General features: G+C 39.3%; 2 long non-coding RNA genes across 4 annotated transcripts in view; both read right to left on the bottom strand.

The window, feature by feature from the left end:
- Positions 1-1,020: 1,020 nt before the first annotated feature.
- LOC136153258 (uncharacterized) lies at positions 1,021-6,650 on the bottom strand. The gene is made up of 3 exons (XR_010660382.1): positions 6,444-6,650; positions 3,210-3,258; positions 1,021-1,967 (listed from the first exon to the last, which is right to left on the bottom strand). It is a non-coding gene; the product is annotated as an uncharacterized lncRNA (long non-coding RNA).
- A 7-nt stretch (positions 6,651-6,657) lies between these two features.
- Positions 6,658-25,375, bottom strand: part of LOC136153257 (uncharacterized) — a 51,407-nt gene continuing 32,689 nt past the window's right edge. The window contains exons 4-6 of one of the 3 annotated variants that reach the window (XR_010660379.1): positions 20,525-20,659; positions 10,322-10,457; positions 6,658-8,866 (exon numbers count right to left, since the gene is read on the bottom strand). This is a non-coding gene — a long non-coding RNA (uncharacterized lncRNA). Of the gene's footprint in view, positions 8,867-10,321; positions 10,488-20,524; positions 20,660-25,375 lie in introns of all 3 variants that reach the window. The other 2 variants (XR_010660381.1, XR_010660380.1) reach the window with 2 other exon arrangements.

The following is a 25,375-nucleotide window of genomic DNA, read 5'->3' as shown; positions in this document are numbered from 1 at the left end:
CTAGGCTCAACAGTACGTGAATTGAGAACTTCCAAATGTACAAGCCGGATTTAGAAAAGGCAGAGGAATCAGAGATCAAATGGCCAACATCTGTTGAATCATAGAAAAAGCAAGAGAATTCCAGAAAAACATCTGCTTTCTTGACTATGCTAAAGCCTTCTACTGTGTGGATAACAACAAACTGTGGAAAATTCTTCAAGAAATGAGAATACCAGACCACCTGACCTGCCTCCTGAGAAACCTGTATGCGGGTCAAGAAGCAACTGTTAGAACCAAACCTGGAACAATGGACTGGTTCAAAATTGGGGAAGGAGTACATCAAGGCTGCATACTGTCACCCTGCTTTTTGAACTTATATGCAGAGTACATCATGTGAAATGCTAGGCTGGATGAAGCACAAGCTGGAATCAAGATTGCCATGAGAAATATCAATAACCTCAGATATGCAGATGACACCAGTCTCATGGCAGAAAGCAAAGAGGAACTAAAGGGGCTCTTAATAAAGGTGAAAGAGGAGAGTGAAAAAGCAGGCTTAAAACTCAACATTCAAAAAATGAAGATCATGGCTTCTGGTCCCATCACTTCTTGGCAAATAGACCAGGAAACAATGGAAACAGTGACAGATTTTATTTTCTTGGGGTCCAAAATCACTGCAGATAGAGATTGCAGCCATGAAATTAAAATAATATATTTGCTCCTTGGAAGAAAAACTATGACAAACCTACACAGTGTATTATTAAAAAGCAGAGACATTGCCAACAAAGGTCCATAATGTCACAGCTATGGTTTTTCCAGTAGTCATGTACAGATGTGAGAGTTGAACCTAAAGAAAGTTGAGCACTGAAGAATTGATGCTTTTGAACTGTGGTGTTGGAGAAGACTCTTGAGAGTCCTTGGACTGCAAGAAGATCAAACCAGTTAATCCTAAAGAAAATCAACCCTGAATATTCATTGGAAGGACTGATGCTGAAGCTAAAGCTTCAATACTTTGGTCACATGATGCAAAGAGCTGACTGACTGGAAAAGACCCTGATGCTGGGAAAGAATGAAGGCTGAAGGAGAAGGAGATAACAGAGGATGAGATGACTGGATGGTATCACTCACTCAATGGACATGAGTTTGAGTAAGCTCCGGGAGTTGGTCAAGGACAGGGAATCCTGGCGTGCTGTAGTCCGTGGGGTTGCAGAGAGTCTACACAACTTAGTGACTAAACAACAACAACAACAGAATATTTGATCAAGCAGAAGAATCAGCAAACTTGCAGATAGGTCATTTGAAAGCATGGAGTCAGAGGAACAAAAAGAAAAAAAAATGAAAAAAAGTGAAGAAAGCTTAAGAGATTCATAGTACACCAGGAAGAAGATCAGTATATACATTATAGGACTCCAAGAAGGAGGAGAGGGAGAGAAGAGGGCAGAGAGTTGATTTGAGGAAATAGTGGCCATGAATTTCATGAAATGGACATCCAAATTCAAGAAGCTTAAATGACTTCAACTAGTTCAGTTCAGTTCAGTTCAGTCTCTCAGTCGTGTCCGACTCTTTGTGACCCCATGGACTGCAGCTTGTCAGGCCTCCCTGTCCATCACCAACTCCCGGAGTTTACTCAAACCCATGTCCATTGAGTTGGTGATGCCATCCAACCATCTCATCCTCTCTCGTCCCCTTCTCCTCCTACCTTCAGCAGGATGCCTTTCCCAGCATCAAGGTTTTTTCCAATGAGTCAGTTCTTCACATCAGGTGGCCAAAGTATTGGAGTTTCAGCTTCAGCATCAGTCCTTCCAATGAATAATCAGGACTGAAATCCTTTAGGATGGACTGATTGGATCTCCTTGCTGTCCAAGGGACTCTCAAGAGTCTTCTCCAACACCACAGTTCAAAAGCATCAATTCTTCGGTGCTCAGCTTTCTCTATAGTCGAACTCTCACATCCATACATGACTACTGGAAAAACCATAGCTTTGACTTCAACTAGGATGAACACAAACAAGCATTATAACAAACTGTCAAAAGTCGAGACAATGAGCAAATCTGGATACCAGCAAGAAGAAGTGGATCACCATGTATCAAGAGAGGTCCCATAAAATTATAAGTGGATTTCTCAGAAGACTAGAAGGGAGTCCAATGAGATATTCAGTATTGAGAGAAAAAAATCCCAAATAAGAATACTTTATCTGACAAAACTTTGCTTCTAAAATGAAGGAGAAATAAGAGACCATCCCAGATAAACAAAACCTGAGGGAGTTCATCACAATTAGACCTACCTTGTTAAAAATGCTAGAGAGTTCTTTAAGTTGAAACCAAAGGATGTGAGATGGTATCATATATACTTAGTAAAAACTGCATTTCAAATTTTGAATTTTGATCTTTCCCCGAGCTAATGATATGTGATATGATACTCTCTTGTAATGTTGGGTAGTGGCATTGAGCCACAGCTTGCAGTCAGTCACAAGACCATGAGGGTAAACAACCGGTACTCTTCCAACCAATCTGTACCCATACAACCATTTTGCTTTTCACCTCAGTCCAGCATTCAATAAATTACATGAGATACTCAACACTCTATTATAAAATAGGCTTTGTGTTTGATGATTTTGCACAACTGTAGGCTAATATGAGTGCTCTGAGCATGTTTAAGGTAGGTTAGATTTGGTATGTTTGCTGTATTAAATGCATTTTCAACTTACAATGGGTTTCTCAGGATGAAACATCTATGATCAATCAAGTAGCAATGAATGATTCTAGCCCCCAGACTGAACCCTCTAAGCACATATCCCACTAAAGGAGACCAGGCTCCTTTGGAGAAATGGCTGATTCTAGCTCCAAAGAAGGAACTGTACACATGTGTCTAGACCACACTCTCATACCAGAAAGCACATCAAAAGGACTCAGAAGCCAGCTTGAAGGGCCTCCCACTGGTCAAAGATAGAACAACTTGACACCAAGTAAAATAATGACTACAATGGACAAATATATAAATGTCTAATATATATATTAGGCAAATTATATTAAAAATTATATATATTAGATTATAGAAAAATTGTATAAATTAGACAAATATGTAAATTCTAAAAGAATTTATTCTAAAAGAATTATTCTAAAAGAATATTCTAAAGGAATTATAATTATATAAATTATAGACAAATTATATCAATTAGACAAATATATAAATTCTAAAAGAAAAGCAGAACACAAAACTAATTCACTGCTCACCTTTGGAGGATCCCAGGGAAAAGGCTCATTCTTTCAAAAAGTGGAAATACTGCAAAAGAATTAAAAACATTAAGCCTGCCCTTCCTGTGCAAACTATACCTCAGAGTAACCTAACTGTTGATGAGGGAAAGTTTGTTTTATAGAAGAATTCTGGCTAATAAATGCCTATGAAATCACAGAACTTGAACATCACCTTTTTACAGACGTTAATGACAAGCAGATCTAGGCAACTATGTTGGGAGGCTACAAAAAAACATGAGGTAAGAAGCAGATGGGATACTTTCTAATGGATAGATCAGGTTGATAACACCTGAATCCAGTGATCAATTTAGTGCCAGAAGAGATAGCCAGACAAAATGAGCCTCCTGGTGTAAGATTAAAAGATGTACAACATTAAATCTGAAGCATTCTTACCAAAAAATGTGAACTGGATCAAACCTCTAAATCTAATCACCACTTTTACAGTAATAGAGGAGGAAGGCAGAGGAATACAAACAACAAAACAATAAGGATATATTCAACGGAATGAGGAATATAAACTTCACAGGACAAAAGATGCGATTTCTTAATCAAATGGGTGGAAGGTTAAAAAGAAAAGGAGGCCTTTTTTATATACATGAGAATTATGACTTCAGAGAAATCACAATTAAAACCACAGTAAGATACTATAGCATGCTTACCCGAACAACAAAAATGAGAAACATGGAAACTACCAAGTGTTGCCAATGATAGGGAATATAGACTGAAAAGAACCCTTTGAAAACTATTTGGCAATTCCTACTGAGCTCAGTCCTATGATGCAGAAATGCCTCTCTTAGGTCCGTGCCCAAGAGAAAGAAAATAAACATCTACCCAAAAGCTATGCACAAGATCATTCATAGCAACATTATTTACAGTAAGTCAAAAACTGGGAAATACTCAAACCTCCATTATAAATACATATATTGTGAAATATCCACATAATATAATACTGTACACCAATGAGAATGAATGATCTACCACTACAGACAACAGTAATAAAATCACATATACATTATGTTTACTCAAAGGAGCCAGACACAAAAGAGTATATGCCATAAGATTTTAGGAATTTTTCTTCTAATCTCCCAACTGAGTTTGGTGCCTTTTAATTGAAGTGCCTTTTAATTGAAGGCACTTAGTGTTGTTCTATGTTACCTGCAGGTTAACCTCAAAGAAGCATGTATCCTCTGAGTCAAGAAGTGATTCACTACATATAGGAACACAGGCTAGTGCCATGTCTGATGGACAGAAAACTGGGTGGTAGACAGGAGTCACCCAAGGGGAAGACCTAACCCACTAACCCTATGTGACATTCGGTAAGTCACCGCACTTCCTCTGGTCTCACCTATCAAGTGAATCAGACTATCCCTGATGCCCAACCAGGAAGACCTCAGACATAGAGCAATAAGATCACCATTCGGACAGCACTCTGAAATCATAAAAAGAATAGAATTCACCATGGGCGTCCACATAACTATTTTAACAGCCAAATTGTCTAGTGCATAGTAACTGTAATAATTATTACTTTTTTGTTTTTATAATTATTTTTTCATTTTTCTTAAATAAATGCTCTCTATAAAGGGAAAACAGCTATTGAAACACAGTCTTCATCCAAACAGATACGGTCTTGGCCTAACATCAGTCACTATGGGCTGTTACATCTCAACACGTCTTTTTCTTCTTCATAAGTGTACCAGTTAAAACTGTGATGGCTCAGACGGTAAAGAATCTGCCTGCAGTGCAGGAGACCCGGTTTTGATCCCTGGGTTGGGAAGATTCCCCAGAGAAGGGAATACCAACACACTCTAGTATTCATGCCTGGAGAATTCCATGGACAGAGGAGCCTGGCGGGCTACAGCCCATGGGGTCGAAAAGAGTCGGACATGACAGAAGCGACTAACACTTTCACTTTTAGGAGTGTGGGCTCTGGAGACAGACCAGGGCCAAATGCAAGATCTGTCACTTGTAAAACGTGTGAGTGTAAATAGTATCACTTCACCTTACAGTCACTGGATTGGCTCCTGTCTGGCTTTTTGACCTCATCTACCACTCCACACTTTGTCTGCCAGGTTCCAATCACTCAAGCTCGTCATCTCCTCCTGGAATAACTGGTGCTCGCACAGTGAAAGCCTCCTGACAAAAAGGTCTGCTCGGGCCTGGCATCTGCTTGTCTTTCAGGGCTCAGCTCAAATGTTACTTCCTAAGAAAGAGTTTCACTGACAACCCCATGGACAGTAACCTCTGACCCAAAGTTTTCTACTCCATTTATGTGTTTATTTCCTTCAAAGCACTCATCCCCATATGAAATTGCCCCACTTACAGACCTGCCTGCTTATTGCCAGTTTTCCCAAACTAAAACAAAAGATTCAGGGACCTTGTCTATCTTGTTTCTCTGGGTTGTGTCCCCCTGTGCCTAGTTCAATGCCCTGCATATAAATCAATTTTTAAAAAAAAGTTTGAAGGAATTGTTATCTTATCTGAAACACAGGAGCAGACACAGATATTAAAAACTGAAACGGGAGTGTGGGATTAGCAGAGGCAAACTATTACATATAGGAGGGATAAGCAACAAGGTTCTACTATATAGCATGGGGAACTGTATTCAATATCCTGTGACAAACCATAATGTAAAAGAATATGAAAAAGAATATGTGTGTATATATACACATAACTGAGTAACTCTGCTAGACAGAAGAAATTTAACACAACACTGTAAATCAACTATACTTTAATACACATTTTTAAGCTACCAAAAAACACCTGAGTGACAAAAGAAACTGAAAATACACATCAAAAGATTCAAAGTTTTAAGAACACCTTGTTGCAAACCAACAGCAGTGTTTTTCACTAAGGTAAGCTAGAACCAACTGTTTTACACTTCCTACCCACCTCCCCTCAGACCTAGACTGAGCCAAGAAATTGGCAATTTCAACAAGCACCTCTGACAATTTTGATAAAGTGGTCCACAGACCACATCTGAAAAGATCCTGACCTAAACATGTGACATTTGTGTAGCACTACTTTAACATCTGCCGTGCAGAGTTCTAATATATCTGGAGTTTGTCTGTTAATGTAGTACACTGGCCCTTCCCTCCCACCTACAACTACTGATTGCTTTCCCACATGATCACAATTAAGCTTCACAATAATTCTGGGTGGTTGGGAGCATTATCCTGTTGTATAGACAAGGCATGGGAAAGGGTAGTGACTTACCTAAAGTGTCCCAATGATGGGGGTCCAATCTCTTCACTCTGAAAGGTTGTTGCTGAACGATAAGATGCCAGGATTCTTCGCCTCTGAAGGAGATGGATTCAATCCGGGGCCAGAGACGAGGCTGGATCGCTCAGAGCTTTTGTGTAATAAAGTTTTATTAAAGTATAAAGGAGATAGAGAAAGCTTCTGACATAGGCATCAGAAGGGGGCAAAAGAGTACCCCTCTCCTAGTCTTTAGCTGTAAGTTTTATAGTCACTCACAGTCTGTTAATGAAAAGAAAGGAATGTCTTAGAATTTAGAATGGCACCAGATGATTCATCCCTGGCCATAAAATGATTGACTTGAATCTTGTAGAAGGGCAGATTACCAACAAATAGTTTTATTTACATAGATTAGGGGAACAATATCTGAGTAAGTAGGTTAGGCCTTTTGGCGGAACTTACAGAGTCTGGGGTAAATTAACATTCTTAAGACAAACATTTCCATAAGAAAAAGAAATGTATTGGTTAACTCTAGGTTTGAGAATAGTTAGCTTCAGGTGAAACCAGGTGTCATAGCAACACAGCATTTTAAGAGAAACCTCCTTTTAAATTTGTATAGAAAAGAAAAAAAAATATCGCTGGTTTGTTTCCTCCTGCGCTTAAGAGAGATAAAAGTGTCTGACAATTGCAGCCTATTTCCTCCATTTGGAGACCCCTGGCCTTCCTGCCTGTTACCCTCTCAACTTTTGCTCCAGGAACGGGACTAGCAGACTCAATACCACAACTGGTTCTTCTCTCAGTTCAGTTGAGTTCACTCGCTCAGTCGTGTCCAACTCTTTGCGACCTCATGGACTGCAGCATGCCAGGCCTCCCTGTCCATCACCAACTCCTGGAGTTTACTCAAACTCACGTCCATTGAGTCGGTGATGCCATCCAACCATCTCATCCTCTCTCGTCCCTTTCTCTTCCCGCCTTCAATCTTTCCCAGCATCAGGGTCTTTTCAAATGAGTCAGTTCTTTGCATCAGGTGGCCAAGGTGTTGGAGTTTCAGCTTCAGCATCAATCGAGTTTCAGCTTCAGCATCAATCCTTCCAATGAATATTTAGGACTGATTTCCTTTAGGATGGACTGGTTCAATCTCCTTGCCATCCAAAGGACTCTCAAGAGTCTTCTCCAACACCACAGTTCAAAAGCATCAGTTCTTTGGTGATCAGCTTTCTTTATAGTCCAACTCTCACATCCATACATGACTACTGGAAAAACCATAGCTTTGACTAGATGGACCTTTGTTGGCAAAGTAATGTCTCTGCTTTTTAATATGCTGTCTAGGTTGGTCATAGCTTTTTTCCAAGGAGCAAGCATCTTTTAATTTCATGGCTGTAGTCACCATCTGCAGTGATTTTGGAGCCCACAAAAATAAAGTCTGTCACTGTTTCCCCGTCTATTTGCCATGAAGTGACAGACTGATTCTAAAATTCGTATTGAAGTGTAAAGGACCTAGACTATGAAAAACAACTTTGAAAAAGAACAAAGCCAGAGGATCAAAACTACCTGACTTCAAGAATCATTATACATCTTCAGTAATCAAGACAGTGTGGTACTTACTGCCATCAAGGAAGACAAGGATATCAATGGAATAGAATAAGGAGTCCATTTCTGGACTCAGACAGCTGATTTTTGACAGCTGTAATGGCAATTCAGTGAAGAAAAGATAGTCTTTTCAACAAACGGGGCTGGGACAAATGAATATCCACATGCTCTAATATAACTTTTGATATGTGTAATGCACCATAAACAAAAGTCAACTCAAAATTGAGCACAGACCCAAATATAAAACATAAAATTTCTAGAAGAAAGCACAGGAGAAAATCCTTGTGACCTTAGGTCAGGTAAGATTCCATAGATGCAAAACCAAAACTACAATCCATAAGTGAATGAATAAATTGGAATACCCCAAACTTCAACATTTCTCCTATTCCAAAGACTCTGTTGAGAGAATTAAAAGGCAAGCCACTCACTGGGAGGAAATATCTGCAAATCATGTATCTGATAAAAGTCTTGCACCCAGAATATAGAAAATTTCACAAAGGTAAACAGGAAAACAGACACTCTAACAAATAAATGGACAAAATATTTGAATAGACACTCCACCAGAGTAGATATACAAATGTCAAATAAGTGCATGAAAAGATGCTAATCATCTTTTGTCAAACATTCAAAGTCATTAGGGAAATATAAATGAAAACTATGTGATACCACTATACCTCTCTGAGAAAGGCCAAAATTTAAAAGACTTACCATACAAAGTTTGGCAAGGTTGTGGAAGACGGAACTCTCGTACACTGCTATTGGCAGTGAAAAATGGTGCAGCCACTTTGGAAAAGTTTAGTGTTTTCTTATACCATTAACTTCACATCCATCATATTATCCGGCCATTTATCCTAGAGAAAGACAGTCTATGTCTATACAAAGACTAATATACAAATGTCAGTAGCAGCTTTACTTACCAGAGTCCCAAATTGGAAACCACCCAAATACCCATTAACAGATCAATGGATAAAACAAATTGTGGTATAATCATATAATGGAATCTTAGTCAACATTAAAAAGAAAGAAGTATTTGTATGTGTAACAGAAGGATAAATCCAGAAATAATTAGGTCGAAGGAAAGAAGACAAAAACTATACATTGTATGATTCCATTCATATAACATGATAGGAAAAGAAAACTAATCTATAGTAACAGAAGATCACTAGTTATCTGGGAAAGGGGTAGGGTGATGTAGAGAGGTAGGTAGGTAAATTACAAAGGAGCACTAGGATACTTTTTAAGTTGATAGATATGTTCATTATCTGGACTGTAGTATTGGATTCACAGGTGCATATATATATATCAAAACATCAAAGCATATACTTTAAATATGTACATTATATTGTATGTCAACCATACCTCAATAAAGTATTTGTAATATATTTATATATTTAAAATTCTCTGATACAATTAATCAGTTGAAAGATTCCCACAATTATGCTCTTATAGTATTAACAGGTCCACACTATGTTTTATCAGATTGGTCCACACAACATATAGCCAAAATAGAAATAATCATTTGCAACGAAATGTCCAAATATTTAGGGAAAGCTGATTTCTATCTGAAATACAGAAATAAAAATATTATATTCTAGGAAAATAATCATAATGGTATTTAAGAGTAACTGGTTCTTTTGGAGAATGAGGCTGAGTACCATTATAAGAGAGTAAACTCTAGGATGATTATTTTTAAATATTAAGTTCCAATAATTGACATTTTAGACTAACACTTGGACTTCACCGGTGGTCCAGTGGTTAAGACTGCACTTCCACTGCAGAGGGCATGGGTTCGATTATTGGTTGGGAAACTAAAATTCCCACATGCCATGAGGTGTAGCCAAACAATAAATAAATACACTAATACTTGCCTCTTTGAAAAATTTCAATATACAATGGAACAAAAAAACATGGTCAGCAGAGAACAATCTATAATACAATCTCAAATTGCTAGTAGAGCTAAAAACTGTATATTTCCACATTCATCTGAGAGATACATGGGAAATGATGATTATTATTTGTACAGTGAAAACAATTTGGTATATTTATTGCAAATGCTTGTTTAAGACTAAGTAAGTTCCTTTATCAACTGGACAATTCATTGCTTTTCAACCAAAAAGGAAAAAAAAAAGTCTTCTCTCAGATGGGCCTCAGGACTACTACTATGCATGTAGCTAGCACCTGATGGAATGATATTCCACTTGCTAAATCTCTTTCCCATGATGAGATCAAAATAGCTTCTCTACTTTTAGGCTAGAAGCTTACAGGAGCTATTTCACAGCATGCTTTTATCAGATCTATGAACTCACTTGAGTCAGGCCTCATATCCAACTGAAGATGTGAAGTGTTGGGGTCTGCTGAGGACCGTGCCCTTGAACAGAGTAGAAGTAGAAGCTCCGTCAGCCATCAGGACACTGATCCTCAGAAGCGGTCTTCTTCACACACCTGATATGAGAAAGGCCACCGGCATGAGGGCTGCACAGGGAATGACACATCCAGCAATCAACATGGTTTACCGGTGTAACTGTGTGCCCCGCACCGTGCTAGGCACTGTGTTAGTGACAATGACATTGAAACAATTGGGTAGTGATCATAACAACCAGATGTTACAACGAGCTTCCCACCACGGACTTTTTCATCTCCTTTCCTCATCTATCCCTTAACAACAAGGTGGAAAAGGAGTAAGAAGTGGCCTGAATTCATACAGACGTTCATGATCTCGCAATAACCACAGGGCCATTGGCTTACTCATGTGTTATCACTGAATGTTCTCAGAGATCCTGTGGGGGAAAGATTCTTATCCCCGTGTTACAGAGGGGAAAGCTGAGGCCAAAGAGAATCGCTACCTGTCTCACCTCCCGCGCCCCTGCCTTTAGGAGGAAACTGGCTCCAGAACACCCTTGAAGCAGGACACCGCACTCACTGGGGCCGGGCGGGACCCCTGTGCTTTACCTACGAGACAGCGGGGCACCGAGACCCAAAGCGGGAGACCGGCGACTTGAGTGTGGATCCCTTTGTTTCCCCACACCCCAGGGCGGTCCAGCGCCCACAGCAGGAACTCACTTTCCCAACTCAATTTCAAACACCTGAAGGCAATACCTGCTCTCCTCGCCGCCACCGGGCGCTTTTGTCTCCATTAAAAAGTCGTCAAGGTCGCCTTGTTGACGTCGCGTTTCTATAGTAACCTCCAGGTGGTAAGTGTGTGCCCGGGCACTATGTGTGTTTAGTCACTCAGTCATGCCCGACTCTTTGCGACCCCATGGATTGTAAGCCAACCAGGCTCCTCTGTTGATGGGCTTCTCCGGGCAAGATAATTGGAGTGGGTAGCCATGCCCTTCTCCAGGGGATCTTCCTGACCCAGGGATCGAACCCAGGTCTCCCACACTGCATGCAGATTCTTTACTGTCTGAGTCACCACTATGACCCCTTTCATCAGAACAAAACACTTCTTGTCTTCAGACCAGTCATCTTAGATGACCCTTCCTATAGGCCAGGTCAGGGGAAATGAGCAATCAGATTCACGATAAAGACATAGGATGGTAATGGATGGTGTTGGAGCAATGAAGGGGCAATGGACACTGGAATACACTGTTGATGCCAAATGAGCATATCCACTTTCTAATGCCCATGTTATTACAGCAGAATGATTTGAATGGCCTTGGATATAGAAGTCCTATTTCTACCAACAAGAGAATTTGGGGTGAGGGAGGGTTTAGGAAAGGATTCCCAAGGTGATTCTTTTTGTTTGTTTGTTTGTTTAATTAATTTATTTTAATTGAAAGCTAATTACTTTACAGTATTGTAGTGATTTTGCCATACATTGACATGAATCAGCCATGGGTGTACATGTGTCCCCCATCCTGAACCCTCCTCCCACCTCCCTCCCTATCCCATCCCTCAGGGCTGTCCCAGTGCACTGGCTTTGAGTGCCCTGTTTCATGCATCAAACTTGGACCGGTGATCTATTTCACATATGATAATGTACATGTTTCAATGCTGGTGATTCTGACCTGCATCCAGGTTAAAGAGCCCTAATTGAGGAGGCGCAGATAAAGAAACTACATGAGTTCTGTGATCTGTGGGGGACAGACAGCTAATATTTATAAAGCTTAAAAAAAATACATGGCCAAGGGATAGGTTTTTCAACTTGTTGGCTGAATTTATTCCTCACCACAACCTTGCTAGTGAGGTATTAAGATCCTCTCCATGGATGTTAATGCCTCCTAACCACAGAGACAGATGGCAAAGAAGATAAAAGTCCAGGCTTCCCACTCAATCTTTATTAACATGGGGAGGGAGAGGGATGGGAGTGGAAGGGAAGTGGTGCCTCGTTACTACTGCTTGGTTAAAGTAGAATTTCACTCCCCACCAAGCTTCCACTGATACCACCCTGGAAGGTAGGGAAAGACACTTCCTTACTGCTCTCTATATGGCCTCCCTCGACACTGTGCAGGGCAGTAAGGTGGGTGCTCATTTCCACCAGGTGGGGATGACAGTCCCTCTTTCCCAATGGGGTCTTCTCTGACACCATCCCAAAGAGTGGGGGAGGGGTACCTGGTTACAATCAAGTAAGTGTGGAATCCACATTTCCCACTCAGTCTTTGCTGCCATGGTGAGGGCACAGCTGTGTTTTACTATGTGATGTTAGGGCAGTTGTTGTCTAAAAGCTTTCTTTCTTTTCTGGTTCCATGTTGAGCTATTCTTGCCTTTTCCTGTTGGCGTTTTTGAGTCACTTGCTCTTCCAGCACCCCACCTTGGACATACTAGACAGAAATAAAACCAAAGGAATTCAATGCATGCCATACCTTGGGTCCCCAAGTCCCAAGATACTTTCTTTTTTCTTTCCACCTTTCAGAATTCTATATTTATTTTATATGTAATATCCAGAGATTTTAGCCGCACCTTGCAGAAGAAATACAAGTGTAGGGATTTCCCTGGTGGCCCAGTGGTTAAGAATCAGTCTTCCAATACAGGGGACGCAGGTTCCATCCCCGATTGGGGAACCAAGATCCCACATGCCACAGGGCAGCTAAGCCTGCACTGCAACTAGAGAAGCCCATACATGCTATAACTAGAGAAAGATCCAGCCACAATGAGGATCCAGCACAGCCAAAAAAAAAAAAGTAAATTAAAAAAAAAACAGGAAGAAGTGTACATACTCCTTCTGGTCTCCAAAACAGAAGTTCTTACCATCTACTTTTTTTTAATTAAATAATAATTTATTTATTTTAAATTGAATTTTAAATTTATTTTAAATTTAATTTAAATTGGAGGTTAATTACTCTACAATATTGTGGTGGGTTTTACCATACATTGACATGAATCAGCCACAGGTGGATATGTGTCCCCCATTCCGAATCCCCCTCCCACCTCCCTCCCCATCCCATCCCTCTGGGTTCTCCCAGTGACTGGCTTTGAGTGCCCTGTTTTAGGCATCGAACTTGGACTGGTGATCTATTTCATATATGGTAATACACATGTTTCAATGCTATTCTCTCAAATCATCCCACCCTTGCCTTTTGTTTCTTTGTAGGTCTTTTGTTTCTTTAGGTAGATTTATTCCTAAGTATTTTTTTTTGTCACAATGGTGAATGGTATTGTTTCCTTAATTTCTCTTTCTGTTTTCTCATTGTTACTGTATAGGAATGCAAGGGATTTCTGGGTATTAATTTTATATCCTGCAACTTTACTATATTCATAATGTAAGTAAACAATACATCCATATAGACCTTTATGTACATTGACTTTTTCACTTAACATTATATTCTGGAGATCCTTCCATGGCCTATGTGGAAATTTTCATCATTCTTTACACCTTACTTAGTGTACACTTTTGTGTGGTTATTTGGTACTTTATTCATCCATCACATAACTGATGAAATTTAAGTTGTTGCCATTCTTCTGCTGTTCAAATAGTGCCAGAGTGAATATCCATATCTATATTTTTATTATATCTAAAATCCTTTTCTATCACTGCCAATATATCATCAGGATATTCCTATATAAGACCTATGAGTCAAAGGGTAAAGGCATATAAAATTCCCCACCATATTATAAAATGCCCCACCATAATGATTGCATTAGTTTCCTATGACTACTAAAATAAATTACTACAAACTTAGTGTCCTTAAACAACAGAAATATTATTTCATAGTTCTGGAGGCTAGAAGTCCAAAAATAGTTTCAGTGGGCCAAAATCAAGGTGTTGGCAGACTTAACTTCTTTCTGAGACTATAAGGGAGCCTACTTATAGTCATTTCAGCCTCCTTCATTTCAGCTTCTGTTGGTTACCAGCATTCCTTAGCGTGTGGCTCCATCACTCCAGCATCTGCATCCTTGGCCACACTGCCTTCTCCTCTTTTCTCTGTGTCAACTGTCCCTCTGCTCCTCTCTTATAAGGACACTTGGGTCTGCCTTTAGGGCCCATGTGAAAAATCTAATCTCCCCTTTTTGAGATCCTTAACTTAATTACCTCTACAAACACCCTTTTCCATATAAGGCAATATTTAGAGGATCCAGGGGTTAGAACGTGCTATCTTTGCAGAGACCATTAAGCCTACTACAGTGAGCTCACCATTTTGCATCCCTGTGAGCAGGGTGCAAAAGGAGATGGTTTTCCACATCCTCACCCACTGTATTGACAAACATCTGGATCACTGCTAATCTAAGAGTAAAAAAACTAGTATCTTAGTGTAGTGTTAATTGCATCTCTCTTAATTAAAACAAGCCAGAGACTTTTTTCATATGTTTAAAGGCAATCTATTTTTTTCTGTTAACTTTGATAGGGTTTTTTCATGTTTTTATATTGATAAGTGTTTATATTGGAGGGATATTAATGCTTTGTTAAAGACATTAGCTGCAAATGTTTTTCCCAGTGTCTTTAATTGGCTAGTGTATTTTTGCCATGCAGAGTTGTCATTGTTATTCTTATGTCCTCAAATATGTCAATTTTCTTCTTTAATGCGCCTGGTTATTGACATACTTAGGAAAATTTCCTCTGCTTCCAGATCATATAATCCCCCTGTTTTCTTCCAATACTTGTATGGACATTTCTTTTATTTTTCTTCTAATACTTGTATGCACATTTATTTTATATTTCATTCAGAACCATTTTGGAATGTATCCTGCTATAAGATATAGAAACGGATCCCTTTTTATCTTTTTAACCGTATGGTTATCTAGTTATCTCAAAACCACTTCTTAATCCTCCATCATATCTCCACTGATTTGTAATGCTCCTTTTGTTATGGTCTAAATTTCTAATTATAACTGGGGCTATATCACTATTTTCTATTGATTCATCAATTTTTCAATTTATGGACCAGTAAAATAGAAATTAAAATAATACCTTCTATTCACATTGACCTTTCTCTTTAACATAGATGGAGTCTGCTCTTTCTGTCTAGAGGCCATCAATATCCTCGAACCATAGCAATCTGCCCGCACTCCCCACTCAGGCTTCCAGAAGGCTCTGCCAGGTCTGTGTGAGACGCAGCCCCTCCCACCCACCTTCCTCTGCTCCGCTGCGGGTTTTCAAGCTGCAGTTCAGGCTTCTGTCACGAGGTGGCACCAACGTATCGCCATCCTCAAATTCGACAAACAAGGACAAGGAGAAGCAAAAAAAAAAAAAAAAAAGCAATACCCTCTCTTAGAAGGCAGCCTGTGAATGTGTAAAATGGTCCTTTTATCTGAAAAAAACTGGTAGTTGTAAAAGTCTGTAGAAACATGTACTCCGGGGCCTGCATAAGGTGAAACACTGTTGGTCGTACCTTGGCAGTGAGTGGTGGGTGGGCAAAAAGGAGCACAGGGCAAGGGGGAAAGTGACTTGAGAGACCAATGGGGCATAGGAGCAGGGTCTAAAAAGCTGTGTCCAGTGTTGTGGACAAAGGATGACAGGTGGTGGGAGAAAGTCTGAGAAGCCTGTACAGAGGTGGGGTAATGGAGGGTGAATACCCTGTTCTCTGGGAGGGGCCCCTCTACAGTGTGGGCCAGTCAACCTACACTGTTGAGGGAAGTTATGGCTAAACAAAAATAATGCAGACTTGTGGTCAAGAGCATTTGGAACTGCTTTGAATACATATGAATTTTCCAAAAAGAGTTGATATCAAAGAAAACAAACCATTTAAGACATCTTTTACTCTTTGCAAAATAGTTTCACAGTGTGTGGAGGGGGCTGTGTGTGGAGGGGGCTGTGTGATGGAGCTGGGGAGGCATCACTGCACAGCTTCCAGGGAACTGAGAGGGGACAGGCAGGCCATCCCCAACCCTTTTCCCTGTGTTTCATGTACTTTCCCCTCCTCTCACTTTCCTCTCTATTCCATGCGCTGTCTTATCTCCTTACTCTTCCTTAAAGTGCGACATCACAGAAGGATGTGGACACTGAGCCCCAGAAACAGGATTCAGTAGACAAGAACCATCTGTGATGCTGAATCTGCTAGACAGGTTCCTAGAGCAAGAGTGAAGAGATTGGGCCCTATCATCGGGACACTCTAGGTAAGTCACCACCCTTCTCTCCATTGCCTTCTATACAACAGGATAACAGTACCCAATGCTTCTGACCACCCAGGAGTATTGTGGAGTTTAGGTATGTGCCCATGTGGGAAAAAAGTCTGTGTCTGTATGTGGGGGGGAAGGACCAATGCATTTTTGAGTAATTACATTAATGGAGATCCCAGAAATCATAGAACTCTGCATGGTAGGCATTAAATTAATGCTACACAATGTCAGCAGTTTGGTCAAAATTTTCCCACGTGTGGTCCATGGTAAGTTCATGGACCATACTAGTTCATTCTAGTTTGGGAAAACTGGCAATAAGTAGGTAAATGAATAAGCAGGGCAATTTCACATGGGGATGAGTGTTTTGAAGAAAATAAACACATAAATAGAGCAGAAAACACTGGGTCAGGGATTACTATAGATGGGGTTGTCAGTAAAATGTTCTCTTTCTGTACCATTAGCTCGATGCCTACCGTGTAGTGAAATTCCCATGCTAGATTGAACAGGAGTGGCGAAAACAGGCATCCTTGTCTTGTTCCCAATGGGTTGTTACTTTGAGATTTAATTAATAGGTGAAATCCCTTTGAACAGTGCTAGGCACAGTAACAGCTCAATAAATGTTAGACTTTGTATAAATATGAGCAACTTGATATTTTCATAGTTTTGATAGTTTTACAGTTTTCATGTGTCTTTAATAAAGTCTAATAATCTTGTAGCTGAATCCTATTCATCACCTGAGGCATACTTTCTTGTTTTGGGGGTTTTATATGGATAAAAAATGGACATATAATATTAGTTTCAGGTGTACAACATAGTGATTCAATATAAGAACTCAATTGAAGAGCTTCACTGACAACCCTATTCAATGGGAAAAGAAAAATCTTTTCAACAAATGGTGCAGGGGAAGGTGGACATCCATATGCATAAAAAAGAAGTTACACCCTTACTTTATACCATATTTTAAAATGAATTCAAAATGGATCTAAGACCTAAACATAAGAGCTAAAACTATCAAACTCTAAGAAAACACTGGAGGAACCTTCATGACACTAGACTTGGCAGTGATTTCTTGAATACAACAGCAAAAGTATAAGGAAACAAAAGAAAACATAAATAAATTGGACTTCATCAAAATTTAAAACTTTTCTGAATCAAAGCACACTGTCAGGAGAGTGAAATGACAATATACAGAATGGGAGAAGATATTTGTAAATCAAATATCTGATAACAGATTAATATCTAGGATATATAGAAGTTTTATAACTCAGGAACAAAAACAAAAACTAACAACACAATGCAAAAATGGAGAAAGGACTTGAATACCCATTTCTCCAAAAAAGATAAACAAATGGACAATAAGCACATGAAAAGATGCTCAACACTAGTCACTAGGGAGATGCAAATCAAAACCACAATGAGAAACCACTTCACATCTAATGGTATGGATATTATTTTTTTTAATGGAAACTAACAAGTGTTGGCAAGGTTATACAGAAACTAAGACACTTGTACACTGTTGGTGGGAATGTAAAATGGTGCCATCTGTGCAGAAAGCAGTATGCTGGGTTCTCAAGTAAGTAAACACAGAATTACTATATTATCTAACAATTCCACTTCTAGGCATATTCCCAAAAGAACTGAAAGCAGGGCCTCAAACAGATACTTACACACCAAAGTTCATAGCAGCATTATTCACAACAGCCAGAAGGTGGAAGCAACCCAAGTGTCCATCAGTAAGATCAATGGATTTTTAAAAATCTGAGGGAGGTGGGATGGGGGACCGGGATAGGGAATACGTGTAACTCTATGGCTGATTCATATCAATGTATGACAAAACCCACTGAAAAATAAAAAATAAAATAAATAAATAAATAATAATTAAAAAAATAAAAATCTGATATACACATACAATGGAATATTATTCAGCCTTAAATTGGAATAAAATTCTGATATATGCTATAATATGGATGAACCTTGAAAGCATTACGCTATGGGAAATAATCCTGACCCAAAAGGACAAGTACTGTATGATTCAACTTATATGAGGTATCTCGAATAGGTAAACTCAGAGACAGAAAGTATAAGAGAGGTTACCAAGGACTGGGGGAAGAAGAGAATGGGGAGTTATTGTTTAATCAGTACAGAGTTTCTATTCAAGATGATAAGAAAGCTCTAGAAATACATAGTGGTAATGCTTACACAACATTGTGAATGTAAGTAAGGCTACTGAACTGTACACTTGAAATTGGTTAAAACTGAATCATGTATATTTTACCACAGTTATTTGTAAAACAGTGTCATTTCAAGGGAAAGAAGGAGGCAAAAGGATGAGAGAAAGAGATATTACCACAGATGCAAGGATAGAAGTGAGAAAAAGTTTGGAAGATGCTATTCTGCTGGCTTTGAAGATGGAGGCCACAAACCTCAATCCATGAGCCAGAAGGGGCCACAAGCCTAGGAATGCAGTCAGCCATTCCAGTCAGCTGGAATAGGCAAGGAAACTTGTCCTCCCCTAAACCCTCCAGGAGGGATGCAGCCCAGGTGATATCTTAATTTTAGCCCAGTAATACCCATTTTGGACTTCTGTCCTCCAAAACTATGAGGATAGATTTGTTGTCACTGTTTTGGCAGCACTGCTTGTGGGATCTGAGTTCCCCAAGCAGGGATTGAACCAATACCCTAGGCAGTGAAAGCACAGAGTACCAACCACTGGACTGCCAGGAAATTCCCTTGATTTTTCTTGTTTTAAATCACTAAACAAAAAGTGAGTTGTGGCCAAATAATGGGGTTTTATTCATTTTGAAATTCCCTTGCCTGTTCTTTTTTGAGCTTTCTTTTGATGTAAACAACTAACTTAATCTCTGGCTTTTCATTTTTAACAGAAACTATTTTCATTCTTGTATGAGGCATCATTTCCTGTCTTATTCCATTCGTGCGCTATAAGAAAAATACCAAAAACCGCAAGGCTTATAAACAACAGAAATATGTTTCTTGTAGTTCTGGAAGCTGGAAGTCTGAGATCATGTTGCAAACATGGTCAGGAAAAGGCCCTCCTCCAGGTCACAGGTTTCACACTGTATCTCCACATGGTGGAAGAAGCTCTCTGAAGTCTCTTATAACAGCATTAAGCCCATTCATTAGAGCTCTGCCCTCATGACCTAATCAACCCAAGACACACCACCACCAATCACTTTACAGGTTAGGATTTCAACATATGAATTCTGAGGGGACACAAACACTCAAACTATGGCACTTCCTGTATCAACAAGTTTTAACTCTGTTAACTAATACTTTTATATCATTAAAATCTGCATAGGCTCTTGTTACAGGTACATATTACCACAAAGACTTTTTCTAAAACATGAACTGACAAGGATTAGCCTCATTGCTAGAACTGAGCTTAATTTTGTATGTCTGCTGCCTATCTTGTTTTTCTGGTTATAAAGACCATTTTCATTCAGCTCTAAACACACTTAGCATTGTTCTGATGGAACACAATGATTTCTTCTCCATGTGTCTAGAATTACCTTTGCTTTTTGTTGGGTGTGCGTGCGCGCGCACACACACACACACACACACACACACACACACACACACACACATACACACAGATGCTTAATGCTCCTTAGAGTATGGATAATCAATGCACACAATTAAAGAGAAAGTTTGATGAAATATCAAGAAAGGAATAAGAACCAATTCCATTTTACTGGGCATTGAACTGGGATGTACTTTTCATCATGCCAAGCTAACATGGTGGGATTTATCTGTCCAACATGTGTGCTTGAAAGTGAAAACAAAACAAAACAAAAAAACAACCCAGTGCTCAAATTTTTTGAGGAAAATGAAAGAACACCACCCTGTGACCTTAACTGGTCACCATCCTTTTTGTAATTTGCTCCAAGGAAGGCTAGGTATGCTCACTGGCAGCTCTAGATTCATGTCCATGCCCATCCATGATTAAAAGCAAGCAAGCAAACAAACAAGAGACAAGTGCCACACAAATCTGAACATACCAGAAAGTCTTCTACTGACTCAGTCTGGATGACTTTCCCACACTTGGAGTCAAAGGCTGGAGCTCAGGCTACAATTCCTGATTGCCTGGGCCAGTGGACATGCAGGTGGGAGGGGGCTGACATCACTGCATATTCCTGTTAGTCAAATGACACATAAAGACAAGTAACAAAAGATTCTAGAGTGGAAAATAAAAGGATAGGATGATGCTAAATGAAATAAAATACAGACTTTAAAAAAAATGAAGCCATATTGACAGAAACAATTATATAAATATTTAATAATGAAATGAATGAGAGGAGACATATTCTAAATATTATATAGTATAATATTATATTCTAAATAGTACATGTAGATACCCTATCTCTATAAAGTGAACGTGAAATCTGCCTCCCACCTCTGAGGGCAGGGTGGACTTGGTGACCTAAGGAATAGAGTAGGCGAATGGAAAACAGCTACTGTATGCTGCAGAAACTCAACAAACACCACCATAACCCGGTGATGAAGGTTTAACAATTCTAGTGATTCAGCGATGTCATGCAGGTACCATGTCCTCCCAGATATGCTGTGATGAGAAGGGCGCTTCAACTCTGTAGTATTCTTTCTCAAAACCCACAACCACAGACTATGCCTGTACTCTTCAAGATAGTCAAGGTCATGGAAACAGTCTGTCAATTCCTCAAACAGTTAATCAGTTACCATATGACCCAGCGATTGCATTTCTAGGTACACAGTCAAGAGAAATGACAACATTTGTCCACATAAAAACTTGTACATGAATGTATGTAGCATCATTATTCATAATAGCCAAAAGCGGAAACAACTCAAATGTCTACCAATTAATGAATAGATAAATCAAATGTAGTGTATTATTCAGCAACAAAAAAGAAATGAAGTACTGAAGTAAAATGAAGAAAAGAATTTCAAAAAAGAAGTGAAGAAATGAAGTACATGCTACAAAATGGATGAACCTTGAAAAACAGTATGTCAAGTGAAAGAAACCACATATCAGAAAAACAGGTGGAGCTTGTTATAAAGAATAACTCTATTCTTTAGAAGTGAGAATAGTGTGACATTTCATCATATGAAATGTCCAGAATAGATGAGTCTTTGGAGAGAACACGGGGTTGGGATGGTTATGGGCTTTAATGGAATTCAAGCACAATGGGACTTTTTTTTCCCCCTTTTTTACTTGGAGGGTTATTGCTTTACAATGTTCAATTGGTTTCTGTCATACAACAGTGTGCATCAGCCATAAATATACATATGTCTCCTCTCTCTTGAATCTCCCTCCCACTCCCCACCCCATCCCACCCTCTAGGTTGTCACAGAGGACCGGGTTGGGCTTCCTGTGTTATACAACAAATCCCCACTAGCTACCTATTTTACATATGGAAATGTATATACTTCAGTGCTACTTTCTCATTTCGTCCTACCCTCTCATGCCCCGTGTCCACAAGTCTGTTCTCTATTCTCCATCTCTATTCCTGGTCTGCAAATAGGTTCACTGGTACCAATTTTCTAGATTCCATATACATGCATTAATATATTTGCTTTTCTCTTTCTTATTTCACTCTGAATAACAAGTTCTAGGTTCATCCACCTCATTAGAGCTGACTTGAATTCGTTCTTTTTCAGGGCTTAGTAATAATCCATTGTATATATGTACCACAATTCTTTAATCCATTCATCTGTCGATGGACATCTAGGTTGCTTCCCTGTCCTGGCTATTGTAAATAGTGCTGCAGTGAACACTGGAGTACAGGTGTCTTTTTGAATTACAGTTATCTCAGGGTATATGTGCAGTAGTGGGCTTGCTGGGTCATATGGCAGTTTTATTTCTAGTTTTTAAAGGAATCTCCATACTGGTCTCCACTATAGGACTTTTTGGGGGTGATGGAACATCTAAAGCTCAACTATGATAATGGTTGTACAACTCTGCACAGTTTACTAAAAATCATCAAACTGTACCGTTTGTGGAAAGTGTGTGGACTTTGTACTCTGTAAATTATATTCCCAAAAAAAGTTGTTAAAAGTATAATACTGGGACTTCCCTATGGTTCAGTGGTTAAGAATCTGCCTGCCAATGCAGGGGACGTGTGTTCAATCCCTGGTCTGGGAAGATCCCATATGTCCCGGAACAACAAAGCCCTTATGCCACAACCACTGAACACATGCTCTAGAGCCTGTGCTCTGCAACAAGAGAAACCACCTTAATGAGGAGCCCACACACTGCAACAAAGAGTAGCCCTTGCTCACCACAACTAGAGAAAGCCCACGCACAGCAATGAAGATTCAGTGCAGCCAAAAAATAAAATTAAATTAAAAAAAATTTTAATGGTAATGGTGTGGTCTTGTTTTACCACAGTAACAACAAACCTTTTCTATACAAAGGTCTAGATGCACATGTTTTACATAAGTCACGTTTTATATAAATGTTAATTTACATAAATGTGTGCCTGTATCCCAGGCCTGCTGACTCTGTGTCCTCTGTTCCTCTAAGCAATGCTTTTCTCCCACAGATTATTTTAGGTCACCCTTGTGTGTGAAGTTTAATTTACATATGGTCACCTCTGTATCTTCCCACTGTGGTGGTGACTTGAAACTGGGTTTATGATAGGATCCAGGGCTGGCCTCTATGACATGGTTCCAGCCTTACTACTTCCTGCACGTAACTGTGGCCTTTCTCATGTGATTCCACTCTGGGGAGATTATACTGGAACTATCTTTCCGGGTATCAGTATGGCAGGCCTTCTCAAAGGCACATAGAGTTGCACACCCTTTGCACCAACAATTTCTTTTTCAGAAGTGAACATTCAGGATGTAGTTAAGGATGGTGATTAGGGCTTGTTATAAAGACGACCATTCTGGTAATTCCCTAGCTTCACTTCTGGGTCTGAGTATAGAAAGGGAGACCAAATAGGAAGCAACGTCATGAAGGCACAGAAGGAATCAGAAGGAAATGTGGCTGCCTGTGCACGTGCACACATGCAAACACACACACACAGACACACTCACATACCAAACTGGTTCTGTTATCATAATACTAGAATTGTCCCAAAACGCTTTTCTAGACTCAAAGAAAACACAGTCAGCTCACTGTGCACATATCTATGAGGAATGTGTCCTTTAGCAGTATACAGACACTGAGAAGATGTCATTCCCAGTGTTAGTAGGGAATATCAAAAACACTCTATGTAACACAAGGTTGTGAGAATTATGTCACATCCATAATGATAAAAGAAATTCTCATGTATTGAGGTATAGGGAAGTCATTCTCACGTATACATGAGTTAATCTGAATTTTGCGCTAACTACAGCCTTTGTGGCCTTTCAAACATGCATTGTACATCTGCTTTAATTATTAAACAAAAAGATACACTGACCAGAAGTAACGGATGTCCCTGTTAAAAATAAAGCTCCAAAGCCTCCCTTCCTGGGATGCTAATGCTGGTACTCCTTTGATGCTAAGACTCCCTTCTCAGCTGCCAAGGCCATACTGACTTGCTGAGTATCTGCTAATCTGTTTGTTGTTGTTGTTGTTATTCTTTGAAATCTTGAAGGAATGTATCCCTCAGTTATTTAAAGTTCTTTGTTCTGACAAAATATGAATCTGTGCCAAAAACTATGCTTCTGTCCTCTACGCTACAGTCCTCAGTTTGACTCAAAAAAAAAAAAAAAAACTCTTTTCTGTTTCCATTATAGGCTGTTTATTGCCTATTTTCACCAACATTATGATGGAATTCTAGACAAGCAGCAAAAACAAGTGATGATCAAAACAATGAGAAATGGTTTGTTGCCTACACAAAAAGCAATGATTCGCGTGATCTCTAATGTGTGGAGAAACAGGCACTTTCTCACAATGATGTTAGGAATATTTCCAGTGTTATGTAAATATGAAATGTTACATTTTTCATGGTTTATAAATGACATTTTAAAAAAATTATGAAATATTTCAAAGATATATGTGTATATATATATAGGCAAGGGTGTTAAGTATACTATTGTTTGTCACAGGAAGTATGGTCAGGGCACTAAATTTCCCCTACTTGGGTACTAGTGAAATAGTTTAGAGCATCATATGATGCAATAATCAATACTGAAAAATGAAATTTTATAAAAATATTAAAAATATGTCATAGAAATAAATTTATGTGAAAAGATGGCCATAAAAGTGCAAAAGAAGATTACAAAGGTTATACGTGGACTTATTCCATTTTGGCTAATAAGATCTCTAGCTATTTATCCAGAGGTTTCCAAGAGTAATATGTGCAATTTTATTTTTTTTAAATCAAGAGTAATATGTTTAAATAATCTTTTACTTCCACTCCCATGAAACTTTTTCTTCACCATAGAAGGCTGTACTTTCTGCCTGGATATCTGGGACTGCCCCCTTTCCACCAAGACTTCCAGAAAGCTCCGTACTGCTTGCCTGGGTCACAGCCCCTCCCTCCCATCTTTCTGCTTCACGGTGTTCAAGTTGCAGTTCACGAGGTTTCTGTCACGAGGTGGCAACAATGTACCGCCATCATCAAAATTCCAGACAAAAAAGGATCACCTTGGACCAAAGCAAATCAAAAACAAAAACCCCAAATTCTTTCAAAACATAGCTTTTGAACCTATGCACAAAATTATTCTAATTCTGTCTGAAAAAAAATGCTAAGTATAAAGGGTTAGTTGCTCAGCCGTGTTCGACTCTGCGAGCCCATGGGCTGTGGCCCGCCAGGCTCCTCTGTGCATGGAATTAATTCTCTAGGCAAAGACTGTAAAAACATATACTTTACGACTCTGATGAGAACTGCTCACGATGAAACACCAGGTGGCAGTAGCGCCTTGGCAGTGGGACAGTGGGT

The sequence above is a fragment of the Muntiacus reevesi genome, chromosome X (assembly GCF_963930625.1).
Source record: "Muntiacus reevesi chromosome X, mMunRee1.1, whole genome shotgun sequence".
Taxonomy (NCBI): Eukaryota; Metazoa; Chordata; class Mammalia; order Artiodactyla; family Cervidae; genus Muntiacus; species Muntiacus reevesi.
The sequence above is the reverse complement of the archived record's forward strand: the minus strand, read 5'-3'. Positions and strand labels throughout refer to the sequence as shown.